Source organism: Callospermophilus lateralis, chromosome 4 (genome assembly GCF_048772815.1).
Source record: "Callospermophilus lateralis isolate mCalLat2 chromosome 4, mCalLat2.hap1, whole genome shotgun sequence".
NCBI lineage: Eukaryota > Metazoa > Chordata > Mammalia > Rodentia > Sciuridae > Callospermophilus > Callospermophilus lateralis.
Genome location: NC_135308.1, coordinates 10,572,630 through 10,593,050, shown reverse-complemented (window position 1 = coordinate 10,593,050; position 20,421 = coordinate 10,572,630).

The window sequence follows — 20,421 nt, the reverse complement described above, 5'->3', positions numbered from 1 at the left end:
CCTTGCTTGCAAAAGGAGTTTAATAATCATCCCTTTATCCATAGGATTGCGGTGGGGTCAAATGGCGAATGGATGTGACAGCTCTTGGAAGCTGCAAAGTGATATGCAAATGTCGCTGGCTTTATTTTATTGTTATTATTATGTATAAGGCACTATGTCAGGCCCTGAAGGATTTAAGGATGAGTAATCTACCACCCGCGAGACACCCACAACATAATGAACTACTCAAAGGACTAGGAAATAAGACAGAAAAATAATAAAAGAAGGTCACAGACCTGTAGGAGCTCTGAAGAGGGAAAACCAGGGGTGGGGACAGCCCCTTATCCAGGGCCTTTGGGAGTGCTGCGGGGCTGTCATGGCAAGGTCCCTGTTGGCAAGCTGACTGTGGTCATCACGGTGCTGTGTGTGACTGAAATCCATCAGGTCTGAGAGCTGGTTCCTGTGTGCCCAGGGGAGTGTGAGACCTGGGCGGAGGGGTTGAGTTCAGATTGGGGAGAGGGAGAAGGACATTCCTTGCCGGAGGAAGAGAGGAAGAAAGGCAGGATTGAGGTTGGAGGTCCAGAGACCCTTGGAAGGGAACAGACCAAGGGCTCCCGTGGGCTCCACCTCCTGGTACCGACCCCAGGCCAGGCGACCCTGGGGCTTGGCTCCTCTGCTTGGATCCATCGTCCCCTCAGAGCTCTGTATTTGGACAGTAGCATTGTTTGGGAGAAACTCAAGTTATACTTTTTGGATGATTCTTTAGCTACTATGAAGGTAAATTGTATAATAATTCATTATGGGGCAATCATTCATAAAGTTTTATTAACCCTGTCTTAATCTGTAAGCAAAAATCTCAAAAAAAAAAAAAAAGACCATCTTAAATGAGTCTTATATAATACAAAGCTGCCCCTATGGACTCTCAAATGGATGATATAAAACATACATATAAAGGTACCCTAGGAAAAAAAAGCAATAGAGACAAAAAAAAAAAAAAAACAGACCTGTGGTTCCCTAGAGCTGGAGATGAGAATATAAGAGACTGAACCTGGGTCCTGGGTGCACCCTACCCTGGGTGAGCTTTCTATGTCCATCATATCTCATATCTCAGAAAGCTGAGGGATTTTTGATTTGCTTTTGGAACGTGTCATCCTTGTTGCTGTTTTGCAATACAACGATTGGACGCAGGGGCACTCTTCTGCTGAGCTACATCCCCAGCTCTTTTCATTTTATTTTGAGACAAGCTCTCACTAAATTGCCCAGGCTGGCCTCAAATTTGTGATCCTCCTGCTTCAGCCTCCAGAGTAGCGAGGCTTACAGGCATGCCCCTCCGTGCCCTCACCTGATATTGGGTGTTGCAGAAGGTTTTTAAATATTAGATGGGGGCACGGAGTAACCTCCAGGTTCTTTCTCACCAGAAGAAATGCTCTTATAAACTATATGAAAAGTTTCACTTGGGTTTGTCCCCATGCATGAGGAAAGCCAAACTAACATATAAAACTTTTGTCCTTTATCCTTCCAAAAGAGCCTGCTTTAACTTGTTCAGACTCCTGTGACCCAGGGCGGCTCACAAACAACCGTATTTCTCACAGTATTCAGGATGGGAAATTCCAAGGTCAAGGTGCTGGTAGATTGGGTGTCTGATAAGGTCCTGCTCCCTTGTTCATAGATGGCACCTTCCTGGTGTGTCTTCACATGGAAAAGGGGTAAAGGAGTTCCCATGGCCTCTTTTACAAGGGCACCAATCCCACTTAGGAGCTCATGACTTTGTCTCCTCCCAAAGCACCACCCCCTCCACCTCCCCCTTGGGGGTGAAGTTTCAACATATGAATTTGAGAGTGACGCAAACATTCACATAGCAGAACCCAGCTACAAAATTGTACAAAAAGATCCGGCAACTAGGCAGGAGACCAGATTTGGCCAGGTGGTGAGATGATTTAAAATTAAATAGTTTGTCGTTTTTCTCTAAGTTCCAGGGCATATTTTGGTTTTGCACTTAATTAAAATGGTGCCTTGGTGGAAAATGTACTTGTCATTGAAACTCTTCATTTCTCAGTTTTAGGCAAGTCCAGGGAGAGGTAATTATAATTTCTCAGTCCAAGGATTTTCAGGAACCAATTTATTGAGCATTCTCCTAAAGGTAATCCTCATGGTCTTTGAGATTTTCTATTTCAAAATTTAACAGTAGAGCTAAGTAAAAGTGCAAAATGCAGACACCATTTCCTGAAGGGTTTCAGAATTTTTAAGTTTAATGAAAAATTCAGCTTATTATGTTTTTCAAAATCATTAATCTATGATCTCTATATAAATCTTACCTTCCTTTTTGCAGGCATTTATCACTATAGAATGGCATGTTAGGCCTAAAGTATAAATGCAGTAAATACTTAATAAACTTAAATGAATCCACACACCCCAGGAGTTACACCATGCCCGACAACCAACCCACTAAGGCATTCCAGCCTTTGGATGACACCATTGAATCACCTGTCATGTTCAAGCTGATTACATCTTTGGAAGAAATAGTGTTATTTGGAGTAGGAGATTGCATCAACTTGGGATATAATTAATGAAAATTTTCTGGCAATCGACTGCTTTCTCTCATCTCACCTCCAATACTGTTCATCTTCAAAAAAGTAGATCTTGTAGACAAAAGGGTGAAAAATGGCTGCACCAAGGAACCTGAGGACGCACGCTCTTGCAGTAGTTTGGCTGTGGTGTTGAGTCACTGATCACCCAGTACTTCTCATCTTTACAAAGAAAAACTTGGCTCCTTGCTGCAATTTCCTAAGCGTCTTGAATGTCAGATGACAAGATTGGCCATAGGAAGGAATTAAACTAGCACTGTTCTTTCATAGCTCAGGAAGCTTCCACCAAAAGAACCTACCTTTAAAAAAAAATTATTTTCCCTCTAACTGCAAGTAACAGCGTCAAAACTTAAGCTGGGGGCACAGATAGCTTGCTCTGTGACACCAGGATGTGACATGAGTTGGAGCGTCTGTGGGCTTCCATAAAGAAACTGACCGTCATGAATGTCGTTGTGGAGAGGGAAATCTGATGGGGACAACATAACTGCTGAGGGGGAACAAAATAGATCTTTGCATTGGCCAAGATGCAAGGAATGCCCAAGCACATGAACGGTAACAAGTGACATGATCATGCCTTGGAGTGCGGAGTCCAATTTTTAGCCTCATCAAAATGCAAGTGTCGGGCTGGGGATGTGGCTCAAGCGGTAGCACGCTCGCCTGGCATGCGTGCGGCCCAGGTTCGATCCTCAGCACCACATACAAAGATGCTGTGCCCACCGAAAATTAGAAAATAAATATTAAAAAAATGATAATAAAAATAAAAATATTTTTAAAAAAATGCAACTGTCAAGCTGGGCATTACGGTGCACACCTGTAATCCCAGTGGCTTGGGAGGTTGAGGCAGGAGGATCCTGAGTTCAAAGCCAGCCTCAGCAACTTAGAAAGACCCAATACAAAAAGGGCTGCGGGTGTGAATCTGGGGTTAAGTGCCCCTGGGTCCAACCCCTGGTACCAAAAAAAAAAAAAAAAAAAGTGTCTGCCAATTCCAGCTCCCAACCTACAAGTATGGGGTATGGTTCAGCCACTGCCATCCAAAAGGTTTGAATCTCCATAAACTTCCTGCGCAAAATGTATCAAAATGTCAGCTTTTCCTGGGTTAATCTGTCTGAGTTTCAGGAGTTGGGGAGTCTCACCAATCCATACTTGGCATGGTCAACACTCCTCTGCACCATGTCAGGAGTTCTGTGAATGAGACAATAGTTGTCCATACTGGCCTCCCCAGCACTGTGCTACAGGGATGCATCCCAGGCCCTCCACATCAGAGGTGACATCCTTGCCAGTTGACACATTCAATGTCCCATTAACTGCTGCATTTCCTGGATTCTGTCTGTCATGAAATCTCTTTTATCTCTCACTTAGGGCATTGGAATCCCTTCCTTCTGAAGGCCATAAAAGGTGCCCAAGTTCCTTTGTGCAAACACTCTCTTTTTCTTCCAAACTCATTAGCCAGAAGGCAGTGGCTGGAAGAACCAGAATTAATAGAAGAAACTTCACCCTAAACTAAATTTCTCTAAAAGAGTTTAACCCCATTCTATTCTTTTTGCAGTCTCCGGCTGGTTTTCCTTCCTGCCTTATATAGATGCAGGTATGCCCACCCACAGCATCTCTGAATGCCTGGACACCAGCCCTTAGGGTGCACTCCACCTTTAATCCATACCTGTGTCTTCTATTTAATGAGACTTTACATCATGAGTTAGCTTTTCATTTAAAAATAATATCATTTTCTACTATATTATCAGACCCTTGAGGTCACACAGGTCAAATTGAGCTTTCGGATGTATTAAAATTGTTTGGCGTTTTGCTTTTTTCTTTCTTTCTTTGTTTCTTTTTAAATAAGGGGAATCTCCCTTTCACCTCTCACTCTCTCCTTGGACCTGAAACTTCAACTTGAGGCCAAAAGTTTTCACCTGTGCATTCAGATGAAAATGAGATGAGAAACCTGCAGCAACTATTTAGCCAGAAGAGAAAGGAAGCCCCAGAGTGCAGGATCCATGTTCACAAGTGATTGCATCATAAGAATCTCAGATAAAATCTTACTTTTAAAGTAGCTGCACTGTGTTTTTACAAATGCACATCTTGATCTTTTGAGCTGTTGTTGTCGTTAAAACAAATGCTATGTGAGAGGTCAAGCCTATAAGCATTAAATATAAAAATAAAAAGATTCCTTCAGAATAAAAGTATTTAATTTAAAGCACTTTATTGGCAGTCATTCCGAACACTTGGAGTATTACAGTTATTATTTGTCTTTTTTGCCCACTAAATGGATAGAAGCCCAAAGGCTCCTCATGCCCCTTTTATTAGTAGGATGACCATAGACATGTTCGTAAGTAACCCCTAAACAAGTGGAGGTGGTTGGTACCACACAAGTCAACCTACCAAGCCCTAGAGAAGGAACATCACTTTGTTTTTTATTCAGGTTACTCAGTTTGGGTTTTGGCATAGAATCATATTTATGAGTTACTTAGAGCTTATTTAGCTTGACGCGCAACAAGTTCTGGATTCTGGCAATCCCTCCAAGTGTCCGGCTCGTCATTCCGGTGTGAGGCAGCCCTGCCCACGACTCTACAGCTACAGGATGAGAAATCTTCCTATCTGCTTCCTTCAGTGAGTGTGATGGCTTGAACTGCCACAGCAACTCACACGGTGCCGGACCCTCACGTGAATTTTATAGGTCTAGATATAAAAGCCTAATGGAGATAAATTTGAAATTTAGCGCTTCACTAAATTGGAAATGCACTGGGGCATATCCTCCCTCTGTCTCCCTCCCCTTTGCCCCGATTATTTAGTGTAAGTTAAATTCAGTGTATAGTTTCAGCATTCTATGTGTTATAAATTCAGAGTTAGATAATTTACAAGGGACCTCAAAGTTCCTTTATAGCATGAATTCTCAAGAAGGGCAAAAACAAATCTTATTTTTTAAATATATAATGCATTGACATGCATGCAGTCTATAAGCAGATATTCAAAATATCTGACTGTGTTACAATTTTATGGGGGAAGGCTGGGTTCAGTGACACATGCCTATAATCCCAGGTCCTCAGGAGGCTGAGGCAGGAGAATCACAAATTCGAGGCCAGCCTCATCAATTTAGCAAGATTCTCTTTCAAAACAAAACATGAAAAGGGGTGGGAATATGGCCCCTGGTTTCAATTCCCAACACCACAAATAAGGTTCCTTTGGGAAGAAGTGATGAACAAAAAATTGGAGAAACACTGATTTTGACCAGCATCTTCAGACCAATTAAGTCACAATTTGTAAGGAGTGGAACCCCAACAATACAATATTTTTTAGAAAAATTATCATGATTTACACATTTATTATCAGTCCTAGATGGGAAATACCAAAAACATTATTTTTGTTTTGATCCCAGTGGGCTAAGGAAAGTTCATAAGTTCAAATATCTGGAGGGATTTTAGTTTCTTTAGTTTCGATGACAAAGTGTGTTTTGCCACCCCTCTGAGTAAAGTTATTTAGTTTCCAATGCACAGTTTTATGCTAAAAAAAAAATTCAAATGCAACTCTTTTTTCCTAAAAGAGGGACGTCAAAAGTCCAATATGCAACAAAACAAGTACTACTGAAATACAAAGAAGCATGCCCATAATTTAGACTTTTGAATGGTTCATACCTGTAAGCACTGACTATAAAACTTTTTCAAGCTAGAAACATCACTATTACATAAATACTGAAAACAAAACATAATGTTTTAAAAAAATATCATACGAAGCCTGGCATGATGGCCTATTCCTGGCTCCATTTGAGGCTGAGGCAGGAGGATTGTAAGTTTGAGGCCAGTCTGAGCTATTTAGCTGGAGATCCTGTCTCAAAATAAAAGTTTCAAAAGGTCTGGGCATGTAGCTCCATGGTAGAACATTTGCCTAGGCTGCAGGAGGCCCTGGGGTCAAGCCTCAGTCCCACAGACAAACAAAAAAAAGCATATAAACTTCAGAAAAATTTCTACTTTCAGACTTCCTAAGACTAGAATTCAGATATGCAAGCAAATTTATATTAATTAATCAAATTATAGCAAAAAGTACAGGTTGTCAGAAGCCAAGCAACACAAATTTTTAAAAATTATTTTTCTATGCATCCACAGACTTAGACTGATGCCCTATCATTCCATGGGCCAGTTGAGGACCAAACAGGAGAAATAAAATGGCCAGTAGCACAGTCCCTCCTGCCTGTGAGGGTGTCGGCTTCACTAGGCCAAGACGTTCCTTTTAACTTTCATTCTGTTTAGTTTCATGGCACTTTATTAAATATTAGCCTGTTGACAATCCAGTGCGCATTTGCAGGCCAAATTGTATCCTGAAAGCTCGAGGAATGAACTATAGCGTTGAAAAAAAAAAATTGACAATGTAACGTGTATACACACAGTTTTTTTAAAATTCAGATACAACCTGTACATCAGGAAAACTGTTTCCTAGCCCAGGCTTTCATCTCCCACTCCCCTGTCTCCCTCCACAGCACAGGCTCTGTAACTAAGCGTCTTCATCATCTGTCCCCAAATCTCCCTGCCTCCTTCTGTATCATTTAAATAACAAAAGTGTTTGATCATTCAACAGAAGAAAAGATAACACTCCCACCAGGGCTCCCAGGTGTGTAGGTTCACTCCCGCCTCCCTGGGGTCTCTGAGGATTTAGTAATAAGAAGCACACACCCATCTCCAGAAACGAAAATAACACCATATTGAACACCAGCCCAATTAAACCTTCATTTTGTACTAAACCTGCCTCCACCGGAAACAGCCCCCCTGTAGACTAGGAGCACCACAGGCGGCCTCATTGTCCTGCTGGAAAGGCGCAGTGCCTGGGGAGCGACCCGCACCCCAGCCCCTCACAGGACAATCGCCACTCAGAGGAGGAAGAATGTCTGGCACAGATTTCCTTTTTTTGTTTTGATTTGTTTTGCCTTTTAAGCACTAAATGGTCCAAATCCGGTATAACTGATATATTGGGTACACCGTGAAAGGCCCAGAAGTCTTTTCGATGTATGTAAGCAAATACTATCCTTGCTGGGAAAAGCAATAGTTAATCATTGATTCTTTTCTTTTGTGAAGAGAGAGAGAGACAGTGTGTGTGTGTGTGTGCACACACGTGCGTGCGCTGTGGATTGAACGCAGGCCCTTGAGCAAGCTAAACATCTGTTTACTGCTGAGCTATAACCTCAGCCTCAAAATGGGATTTTTTTTTTTTTTTTGATAGAGCATTTTCCTGTGTTCCTCACCAGATATTTCTAATGTCATAAAGTTACCTGGGGCTGTGACAAGCCATCATCTATAGACTAATTCTAGGTGATGACTCATCTCTGAGATTCTGCTCAGCTTCCCCACCCTGCCCCCAGCTCCTACATGTTACCCTGAGAAGAAAAACAAAATTGTATTTCTCTGGGAAAGATAAATTCTTAAAAACTGTTCTCTTGGAATTTATCCTTATCCAGAACATGCTGACATAGAAGTGATAACAGTTAAATTTAGAAAGTTCCTTCTCAAATCAAAGAATACTCAGGCTGAGAGGAAAAACAGAGCTCACAGGAGCCTGTTATTTCGTTTCACAGAGGAGGAAATAGAAGCCTAGGAGGTCAACGGGCTTGTCCAGGACCCCATGGGAAAATTCACAACTAGTTACTGAGTGTCTACGGTGAGGCTAGCACGTCCCACCCCAGGGTGCAAGAGCCAGAGGGTCCTGGCAGGGAGGCAAGTGTCAGAACCAGGGCTGGAAATCAAGTTCTGGCCTCTCTCTTTGCAGGCCCTCTGGCCTTGCCTCCTCAGCAGATTAGCATTCAGTGATTTAAAAAAAAAAAAAAAAATCTGAAAGACAAGACTCATTTGTTCTCAGTTCCTTCTGGCAGCAATGGGAGGACATTTGGAGGGAAGCCACAGGCATGACCGTGTCCTTATTCATAGAGATGATGCTACTGTCCCAGAGCCATGGGACGTGGGTCTTGAGTAACTTTATGATGGCCCTCCAGCCATCATGCACCATGTGAATCAAGAAGATGGTAGAGGCTGGGAATGGACCCTGTAGCCACAGAACACAGACCTTGAAGGGAGCTGGCCCACAGGTCTGGGGACGCCAACCCAGACCTCTCGTCCTCAGGAACCATGCTGGGGTCAACACAGCAGCAAAGAGGAAGCCAACAGCCCCAGAACCTGATTTTCCAACCCACTATGCACTTGTTTCTGAAAGATCTATATTTGTCTTAGCTTCATGACTAAACAAGAATAGTGCAAGGTAAAATGACATGAGTCACTTAAAGCCTTTCAGATGCAGAAGCACCAGCCTTGACAGGGGAAAAAACAGGGAGGTTAAAGGAAAAAAAGCATGCACATGTGTACACACATACAAAATAAAACCTACCCCTACCAAAATCCTGTCAAGGGCTGGGGTTATGGCTCAGCTGTAAAGTGCTTGCCTAGCACATGTGAGGCCCTGGGTTCGATCCTCAGCACCACATAAAAATAAATAAATAAAATAAAGGTATGTGTCCAACTACAACTAAAAAATATTTTTTAAAAATCATGTCAACTAAAATAAAATCTTCAATAGGAAACTTTTTGGAATACTAGCTCTGGAATATCCCTAAAATTGAGTATTTCTTTTCTTCTTTCTTTTCCTCTTTTGGTGATGGTACTAGGGATCAAACCTATGGGCTCCAAAACAAACAACAAAACAAACAAACAAAAAAAATCTAGAGACTTGCACATGCTAGGCACATGATCTACCCACTGAGCTATACTCCAAGTCACTTATGAGCATTTACTTTCTTAACAAATTCAAAGAGTGTGCATGTATGAATATGTCACAACAAATTCCCATCATCATATACAACTGCAAGCACATGCGCAAAGAAATTCAAAAAGAAGCAGGACGTGCCCTCCCATCAAGAGTTGCTATATGTGAGCTATTGTAATAGACCTTCTTTCAAATATTAAAGGAGGTACTTATATATTTTTGAAAACTTTTATCAATATGTATGCCAAATGAGCCTTTCTCCCTCACTCAGGGTTCCACAATTCTATATGGCAAATAAATAAAATTTTGTGAGACCTTTGCCTGTTTGATTCCAAGCCACAAAGGCTGAAGCTGAGAGCTGCAAAGATCTTGTGAAATCAGTTGTTCTTGGACAGGGGTAGTGAAATCCAACAATAGGGGACTATATCTTGGTTCAAAGATGTGATCTCCCTCATGGGAGGCACCTGAAGAGTGGCACAGAGGATTTTATTTTTTGTTCTAGGTTCAAAAGCCCAGAAGAAATGAAATGATAAGAACTTGTCCCTCAGTAAAGAGTTGCTCCTGGGCTCTCATGACCACAGGGTGCAGGTTGACGTTGCCTTAATGGGGTAGAGTTGGTCTAGTATCATTCCAACATGGCTTTGGTTCTTAGAATTCTATATGCTTGCTATTTCTCTGCAAGCATTTACAGTAAGGCTCATTTTTATCAAGTTGTCCAGGCAGGGTTAGAAATCTAACTTGAAAGTGTACTCCCAGACTGGCACATCACAGCACGAGAGAGCTGGGGTCAGGGATCTGCATTCCAAGATTCCTGGGCTCTGGTTAGAAATTTGAAGTTTTGCATTTCACTTCAGTGGATCTTTCCTAAAGTTGGAGACCCCACAGATCTAGAAGTTTCAAGTTACTTTAAACATTTTATATAAAAATATGACATCTGATATCCGCTGAATCCCTATGATAGCGATGATTCATCCCCGGAGAATTATGAAGAGCAGGACTTTCTTGTGTTAGATGGAATTTGGGGAAGGTTATTGGTTTGAACTAAGCTCCTGCCTGCTCCAGGTCTAATGGACTAGACCAAGCCAGAATAGAGTCACTCCTGCTCAGTACCACATCATTACACTGAACTCTGAATTAGGCCAGTTTTCTAAAAAAACTAGAAACTCACAGCAGCCAATCAGAAGGGACCCCACTTACCAGAGCTGCCATGATGAGGAAGTCCCCTCTGAGTCCTATAAGGAAAGTAACTTAAAAATTATGAATCCACTTTTTCTTCCCTAATTCTGCTTTCTTCACTCTTTTCTGCCTATAAACCCAAGCTCCCCCAAATAAGTTTTCTACATCTTTAAATGAGATGATACCCAATTCATGAATTGCTAGCAAAAGTCAGTTAGATCCTTCATCTAAATTTGTCAAAATTTTATTTTAACACATTAAACTTTGCACGACTTTATTTCTTTTAAGATATTATGTCCACTAATTTTAGTCTGATAAAGGAATCATGAGCCTTTTATAACTACCACATATCAATAGGACGTTATAATATACAATGTGCTTTGATAGACATAATTCCACAAATATCAAACCGAAAAGTGATCCATTTCGTTATCTCTGGTGTTTTAGTCAGCTTTTCTGCTGCTGTGACTAAAAGATCTGACCAGAACAATTATAGAGCAGAAAAGTTTATTTGGGGAATCACAGTTTCGGAGGTTCAGTTCATAGACAGCCAGCTCCATTCCTCAGGGCTCCAGGAGAGGCAGAGCATCATGGTGGAAGACTGTGGTGGGGGAAGCAGCTCACCCCATGATCAAGTAGCCAAGGGGGGTGGGAGTGGAGGGCGGGGAGAGAAACTCCACTCATCAGATACAAAATATATACCCCAAAGGCACGCCCCCAATGCCCACCTCCTCCAGCCACACCTTACTCACCTTTAGTGACCACTCAATTAATCCCATCAGGAGATTAAACCACTGATTGTGTTAAGGCTCTCATAACCCAGTCATTTCTCCTCAAACCTTGCACTGTCTCACACATGAACTTTTGGGGGACACCTCACATCCAAACCATAACACCTACATTACAGACAAAGATGGTGAAGCACAGAAATAAAGGTCTTAAGGAAACACTGAAAATCAAAGTCAAAATAGAATCCAAGTTTTAAAATTATTGTTCTTATGAAAAACTCCAAAGATTTACAACATAAAATACCAAAACTAACCTTTATATGCTCATTATGATCACATAATCATTCATTTGTATGTGTATTTTTATTTGTTTATTTATTTATTTATTGTGGTACTGGTAGTTGAATCCTAGGATGTTCCAACACTGAGCTATATCCAAGCTCTTTTTTATTTTTTGTTTTGAGATAGAGTCTCATTAAGTTGCTGAGGCTAGCCTCAAACTTGCAATCCTCCTGCCTTAGCCTCCTGAGTCCCTGGGAGTGTGCCACCACCTGGGCTTAATTTATATATATTTAAGGTAAAAATTACCATACATTGAAATATGCAAATCTTATCAGGATCCTTTTTGTTTTTTTTCCCTTAATTCCCATCTCCTTTAGCAAAAATCTGGCTCTATTGCTTCCCAAATGTAAATGCTATTGACGGATTTCCTGTGCCTTCTTACCCTGAGCTGAATCACCCTTCCCTGGATTTAGGTTTGGCCAGGACAGGAGGAATGCCTTTGTTCTCAGAGAGCACAAGGGTGTCAAATCTGGCTGCTGCATTGTTACCCACCCACAGCGACATCCAGGCATGTCTCCTTCAAACTGTCCTAGAGGTCCTTAGCCAGGAACCTCCCTCCACAAGGAAAGCTCTGATCCCCTTAGCCACAGTCCACGCCCCAGCCAGCCTTGCAGTCTCCACCTGAATGTTGTGCACTCCATGTCAGCCATTCGGGCCATCACACATGCATTTAATGCTCATTTATTTAGTCCTATTATGTGCAGGGCACTTGCCTATTCTTTGTCTCATCTCCAGAAATCGGAACTTCCAGTACTCCCATTTCCCCTTACATGCTGGAAAAGAAAATGTAAACTGGTCTTCCATCTCAGGGCAGGAGATGAGTCAGCAGAACAGGAAATTCTCCTTGCACACAAGTCCTTCTGATCCCGTGGGCTGGGCGTGTGTGGTATCGAGTGAGGGCTGGGAAAGGAGCCGGCTTCTTCTCTGGAAACACTCTGAAAGGTGAAGCAGGCAATGCAAGCTGCACGGCGAGTTTAGAACTATTGACACACAACTTGCCAACTAGAATTGCCCCAACTTGTTTGGAGAAAAGCTCAGCTGTTTCCAAATAAGGATCAGGGCAAATAAAGAAACTAGTTGTCAATGTCCAGGAGGCACCAGAGTTCGAGGTGGGGAATCCAGGAGTGAGCACAGTGGAAGTCAACGTGCACTTGAGTCGCAAACCCAGCTTTCAGGGAAGTTTGATGAAAGAACTGACTTGAGGTGGGCTTCAGGGAAGGTTCCTGAATGCCACAAAAGGCCTAGCAATGCAGGCACATATATGAGGTGGATACCCAAAGGAGTGAGCTCTGGCCCAATCTCTAACTGTGCAAAGCCCACGGAGGAGACCCAAGCTTTACTAAGGGTGCTGCTCTGAAGTAGCAGAGACTCATCTCTTTAGGCCCCGTCTTCTCATTTGCAACCAGAAATAACTAACTCCAGGAGCTCTTCCCTTTCTAAATCCTCAGCTCTGCCTCCGATTCGAATTGGTTCAACTCTAACCCTTTCTCCTTTCCTTCCATCACTTGGCAGAGATGATGAGGGAGAAGAAGCTGAGGGTGGATGCTACGTAAACCAGGATTCTTTAAAATAACCAGACTGTGGGAATCGTGATTGTGCATGTGCGCGCAGCCATGTGCCTCATTCTATTAAGTGGGGCGAGCAAGCAGTCTGCGGCGTAGAGAGGGGAAGCAAGCAGCCTGCTCTTCATGTTTCAGCTTTGCAGAAAAATACATGCAGCCAAGAGAGAACTGAGATTTTGCATATGAGAAGGAGGTGGAGGAGGAGCAAAGGAGCTGAGATTCTAGCACTGAATTAAAAAAGGAATGAGAACGCACTTAGAAGGGTAGGCTGAGAGTCAGCCAAGAAATAAAAATGCGCTGGGGCTTTTAAACAGGGTGTAGCCACAGCCCTGAAATCCTCTTCCACTCTGACTGGCTTTTTTACATTCATCTGGCCTTCCCCTCACCCCACCCAGACCCATTCTGAATTCTTTCAAGGCTCCGATTCCTCCCTCCCCCTCCTCCCCCGCAGAGAAATTATATAGGAGCCAGGGAGGAAGTGACACATTTTCCTGCTTGAATGGAGCAGGCCTCTGCGACGGAGACTCGCCTGGCCTTGTCAGCAGTCTTATCTCGCTCTGGCCATCGCAGGCGCCCAGTTCCTCACACAATGCTTTCCTCTGGCTGAACCCCGCGTGAGGTCTAGAATGCCCTAGAAAGCTCCATATAAAGGTTTGGGGTATCCATGCATGGTTCAAGTTCAAGTTCTCAAGTGCAACTTCCAGTCAATCATTAATCACAGAGAGTAGTATAGCACCGTTAGACCAATGAGCTATGGAGTCCTGCCCCCAACCCCTTGGATCCTTGGGAAGTGGCATGGGAAAATCCTAAGGTTTGTAGTACTACTTCAAGACATGACCTTTCCTTGCCAGCTCCTCAATTCCTAGCTGTGTGACCTTGGACAGTTACCCCACCTCTATGAGGAGGAGGGGGATTGGTAATAACAGCTATTGTGCAGGATCTAGTGAGGATTTAATAAAGTGGTGGTGATGATGGTGAAGCCAGATTCAAAATTAGGTAGCCAGTGTAGTTAGGTAAATCGGGTCTAATATCGAGTAAGATTTAAAATGGAGGCCATGCAGGCCACGCTGAGAATGAATTCCGGAAACTCTTGAAATGTTAATGAAGTCCCCAGAAAAGCCCTAGGCCCAAAGTTCATCCCAAAGAAATGTTAATGAACAGCCCCAGCAGATTTAAAGATAGCCCATCCCAGAGAAGTGTTAATGAAGTCCTTCCCGCCCAGATTACTTCTTTGGCCCACCTGTGTCCTAACCCTTCGGGCCTTCCCACCTACATTCATCACCAAAACTATAAAATGGAGAGACAACCGCACTTCCACGGATTCCATCTCTTGGGTCCCCTTCTTCCTCCGGGAGAAGTCTTTTCTGCTGTCCTTTAATAAACTTCTAATTTTCCACTCTGACCTTGCCCCAACGTGCTTCTCTGGTGTTATTCTTCAACATTGGGGAAGCAAGGGCTTGTCACCAGTCAACAGCAGTAACAATGGGATTGAAATATACATATAAAAAGAAGACCTCGGCCTTATGGAAATGTCCCCACTTCCTATGCCAAGCCACACTATTTCCCTTTATGTCACATTTTATCGATCTTACCTGATTAGCACTTAATTTTATATAGTTGTATCATAGTTCCCTCAATAGCACCAAAATCTTAAATCAGTCTTCTGGTCTAACATCTCAGTGAAAGCTCTCAAAATAACTAAAAATGCTAACTGGATTATGAAGAAGGGTAAACTTAAAATCATCGCAAGCAACAATGAACTGCTTGCAGTCTCACGTGACCTGCCACTGCTTTCTCCCTGCCTAGTAGGAGCATAGGATTCCTAGCATATAGGATTCATCTTACTGTGTGGTGATTAGATTTCACATTCTTCCACCAGTCTAGAAGCTTCTTGAAGAGAGGGATGATGCCTCCTTTATCTGCATAGACCTGGCAGGTACCTAATGACTGTTCAACGAATTGTTTGGGTTAGGCAAACCCCTAGACTGTGAGATGTTGAACCCTGGTGTTCCCTGCCTGCGGAACAGTGACCAGCAACAGTAGGCACTGCTAAAAGGAAATTACAACAAATATATTTTGCAGATCTTAATTGCTTTATTTGCAATGCTAAAATCAGAGGGCACTTGCATTGAGAGCATGGTACAGAAAGCACAGCCTGGCCTCGAGGGCAAGGTTACATTTATAGCCAGAGGAAGGAAGTGGCAGGCAGAAAAGGGAAATGAGGTAGAGACAGGCAGCCACGTGGGTTACAGCTCCATCTATTATACTCCCACACGATTGGCGACTTGTGATTGGCTGAGGCTCTGCAACTTGTTACAGTGATAGGTTGCATTCTGTTCCCATGTGAAGTTAGGTTGCAGTTCACTAGGTAGCAGAACTGTTAGACCAAATCTAAAATTTGACTTCTTTGGGCCAAATTTAATTCAGTTTAGCACGTGTTAGATGAATACTTTGAGACTCTCGTGGGTCTCAGCTTCCTAGCCTGGGTGAGAATGATTCTTGTGCCAGTGGACTGAACCAGATCCTGGTTTTCCCGTGGGCCACAGGGGAACTGGGGGTGGGTGGAGGATTTGAAAAAATACAGATTCCTGAACTAGTCCTGACTAATTTGGTAGGTCTAGAGTACAGCTTATAAATTAATATTTTAGAAAAGAAGAAGAAGAAAGAAAACAAAATTATCTTTCCCATACAGGACAAAACTTAGGCCTCATTATCAAAGAAATGTCTGACAGTCCTCAAGTAGCAAGATTCTAGATATCATTCCCAGTGTTTTCAGAAGATGCCAGATAATCAGAGTAGCTGACCAGGCTGAAATTGTGAATTTATACAGCTTACCTTAAACAAATGGTGCCTCAGGCAGACTGGTAACCACACACACTTTAACCAGACTTTTTTTTTTTTTTTTTTTTTTTTTAAGAGCTTTTACTATAATAATATTGGGAACTGATTGTTCAAAATTTGTTTTCTTTAAATTTTTCTAAAAATTTTTTATTCACACATAATAATTATATATAGTTGTAAGACATGATATGATGTTTTGACATACATATACATTGTATAATGATAAAACCAGGATGATTGATGTGCTCATCACCTTAAACATTTGTTATTTCTTTGTAGCAAAATATTCACAATCTGGCTATTTTGAAATGTACATTAATATTGACAATACTGATTTTATTAAGAAATATACCTCTTTCGGGTTCAAAAGAGGAGATTTATTGTATTTATTTATTTATTTTTCTGAATTTCTAAACCAGGCAACTTCTTAGAAGGCAGATACACAGATGAAGTTATTCGGGATAAGCACGCTGTGCCATCCATTATTCAGGCACTGTCAGCTGACTGCCTTCAAGGTAGGACTTGAAAGCAGCTGCACCTGGGCCTCATGAGCACCTGTCACAAAGTGCTCAAGTGGCCAGGGAAGGATTTATTTTTAGTCAGGAGCACTCTCTACTTTGGGGGTAGCATGACCTGTTAACTTTCACCAAATAGGTAAGAAAACTGCCTTACCTGACTGGAATTGTTCAACTTCGATGCAGTGGATAGTTGAACACACTTTTCAAAGTGATGTTCCTGGGCTGGGGGTGTGGCTCAAGTGCTTGCCTAGCATGCGCGGGGCACTGAGTTCAATCCTCAGCACCACCTAAAAATAAAATAAAGTTGTTGTGTCCACCGAAAACAAAAAAAAAATAAATGTTAAAAAAATTCTCTCTTAAAAAAAAAAAAAAGTGATGTTCCTGATAGCCTCTGGCTGGCCAGCCCTTCACTCCTCTTTGTACTTGAGACAACTTAATTAGATGACAGAAGCTCACTTCTACTCCCTTATAAATATGTTCTGTGTCCTTAGGTCAGTATTTTGGATTGCACCTATTATTTAACCATGCAGGTGAGGGATGAGGAGGTCAGGAGTGAAGGAGAAATGCTGTTCTGTATTGAACTGGAGCAAATCCTGCCTCTTCCTCCAATCTTTTACTTATTTATTTATTCTTATTTTTTTATAGTTGTAGATGGATAACATGACTTTATTTGTTTACTTTTATGTGGTTCTGAGGCTCGAACCCAGGACCTCACATGTGCTAGGCAAGCATTCTGCCACTGAGCTATGATCCCAGCCCCCTTCTTCAATCTTTCATCAGAGCCTTTGCTAAAAAGCCATGTAACTGGGAAGAACCAATGGAGAACTTCTAGAGATTCTGCCCATATTAGCAAGGGAGTTAAGAAGGAGAGTCAGAAACTTGTGCACAAAGAAATGCAGACCTTGTGAGCAGACAATCAACAAACACATCAAAAACAGCCAGATGTAACACGGCCCAAGTAGGGATGGGACAGGGAATGTGTTGTGATTATCAGCTGCTTTACACCAACGTGTTCTTAGCTACTCTTTGCTTTTATTTTCTATTTTTGATGAAAATTTTGCAGTTTTTACATTGTCACTGAATGGGACCCATGACATTTCACAATAGGCAATTTAGAAAACTTTTGAAAGTTTTAGCACGTTTCTGACACTTGCAGAAACATGTTCATGTCCTCTGGAATAGTGGGCCATGGCCTGTCTGTCTTTTCATTTCCCCTGCTTTGTGCATATTACCGTGTGACTGCTGGTGCTCACACAGCCACCCAGGATCAGCAGTGTGGCTGCCAGTTTCCCAAGGATGTTCTTTTCAGCAGCAGAGATGATCACACCATCCAACACTGCTTCCCACAGGGAACTGGAGGGAGGGCTCCAGGGAGTCACTGGCAAAACACCTGCAGCCTGTTCAGGTGCAGAACGAAGTTTAGGACTCAAGGGTGAAATGTGAAAATGCAGAGCTTTGGCTTACCTAAACACTGAGACATGCACAAACACCCCAGCACTTTTCATCCATTTTTAGGGGCTAGAATGACTTGATGGAGATGATAGACATTTTCGAATTTGGCTTCAGAGTTTATTTCTCTGGAAGGTTCAGAAATTTCCCCTGAAAACCATCAAAGGCCCCCACCCCTTGTCCTCTCCTCTCCCCCCTCCCCTAAAGCTGCCCAGCATGGCCAGGAGGAGATGACTTCTTTGGTACCATGCAGGACTCTTGCTTAGCATGAGATTATTTACATAGTACCTGGTGATGACAGTGATATCAAATGGCACGTATTTCTCCGTAGCACTTTGAGACCTTCTTTGGAAGAATTCACTCCAAACACAAAGGAAACTGGGGATGAATCTTCCAGATAAGATTAAAGCAGCTTGATGTCATCTTCAAGGTTTGGAGTAACACTATGGTCTTTCTTCAAAAACGTGTCTCCCATGGGCAGTAAGGAGAGAATCTGCATTCTTAGCAACAACTTTTAAGGGCACATTTTGTAAATAAGTAGGAATGGAATGTGCTTCATCGCCTCGTGGTGCTCCAGTTCCCATTGTGGCATCGTCACCCTAATACATCCCATTGTCTTATCATCATCCTACACATCAAGCGACGAATAACCATGGTGAAGACAAAAAAGGAGCCTCCCTTTTCAAATTGTCCACTGCAGGTTGCTGACTTTAGCTTTGAACCCATTTCTGTGATAGTTACTTAGGTTTCGCCTTGGAGTCAGACCATCTGGATTTCAATCTTACCTGATGTTTATTAGCTGAGGGGTCTCCTTGAGTCTCCCCCGCCCTTCTCTCTCTCTTTCCTTCCACTAAAATGAGGATAATGGTCTCTACCTTATGAGGTTGTTGTGAAGCACCAGTCAATTAATACAATAGTGCCATGGAACAGTGTTTCTGTCCATGACAGATCACATATATGATGGTGGTTGTTAAGGTCTGTAAACAAGTCAGATTGGCACCTGTTATTTTGCCAGAGAAATGTTAGAGTCTGTAAACAAGTCTGGATGGCGCCTGGCCAAATGCCAGAGGGAGTGGTTTGTGAAGTAACAAAAGCAAGCCATTAAGTGTAGAGATTCCTTATTGGTTGACTGCTGTATCTATTTTATGCTAATTAGATAAGCTGTGTAAAATGTATAAATATCTCAGATCCTACAATAAAGGACTTCCATTCCTGCTGCATCAAGATACACAAGTTATTCGTTACCCCCCGGCAGGTGGTCCCATAACATTATAATAGAGCTTGCTGGACACAGTGGCCCAGGCCTGCAATCCCTGCTACATGGTCAGGAGGCTAAGGCAGGGGGATTACAAATTTGGGAGCATCCTGGGTGACTCAGGGAGTCCTTGTCTCAAAATTTACAACAGGGCTGGTGATGTGCTCCAGTGGTTAAGCTCTTGACTAGCATGCATGAGGCGCTGGATTCAGACCACAGTGACACACACACACACACACACACACACACACACACCCCTTGTAGCCACCCTAGCATCAAAATACAACACATTGCTCGTGTGCTTGTGGTGATGCTAGTGTAAATAAACCTATTGTGCTACCTGTCATTATACATATAATCATGCACATACATGATACTTGATAAACAAATGATTATGTTCCTGGTTTGTACATTTAATATACTAGACTTTTTATTGTTATTTTAGAGTGTACTCCTACTTATTAAAAATAAACTTGCCTGTAGGTCAATATGCCCTGTTCCGATGACAGCAGCCCCACTCGTCTTGTGTTCACCAAGTCTCCGGATGGAATTCAGTGGCCACATGCAGGGACTGACCTACCCCGTGTAGGTTGGTGTGAACACACTCTATGATGTTCACACAATGGTGGAAACACCTCACAACATACTTCTCAGAACTCATGGCTGTACGTAGAAGAGACTTAGATCAGTGTCAACACCACTACAGAGTGTAGGGGAGGCATTGAGGCTTAGAAACACTGGCCATGCTGCTGCTTTGCACAACACACCTGTGGACAGAATGAGCAGCCTTAACCCTATTTAATCAGAGCATTGAGTCTAATAAAAACACATTATTGCAAGTAGCACTTTTAAACAGGAGGACTATTTAAGATGAACCCTAAAGGGCCAGGGTTATGATTATGCCAACATACGGGTATTTGCTGTCCCAAATAAATCATCTCATGTGATCTTTTTCTTCCCAATAAATCAGTGGTTCCTGAAATTTTGAGCCATGAGCCCCATTCAAAGTCCAATGAAGACTAAAAACCCTCTGCTGGGAACAAGAGAGCATTCACATGTATGTGGAATATTTTGCATGCAATACCATGAGCTTTGCTGACCTCGATTTAGGATTTCCCTGCTATAAACATAAGAGAATTAGAAAAAAGAAAGTTCTGGAACAGAGCTTCTTTCCAAAATTCTTCAAGGCTTGTCTCCATGGTGACTGTTTCAAATGCCAAGTTCCAGGGCCACATCGTCATACGATGAACCTTG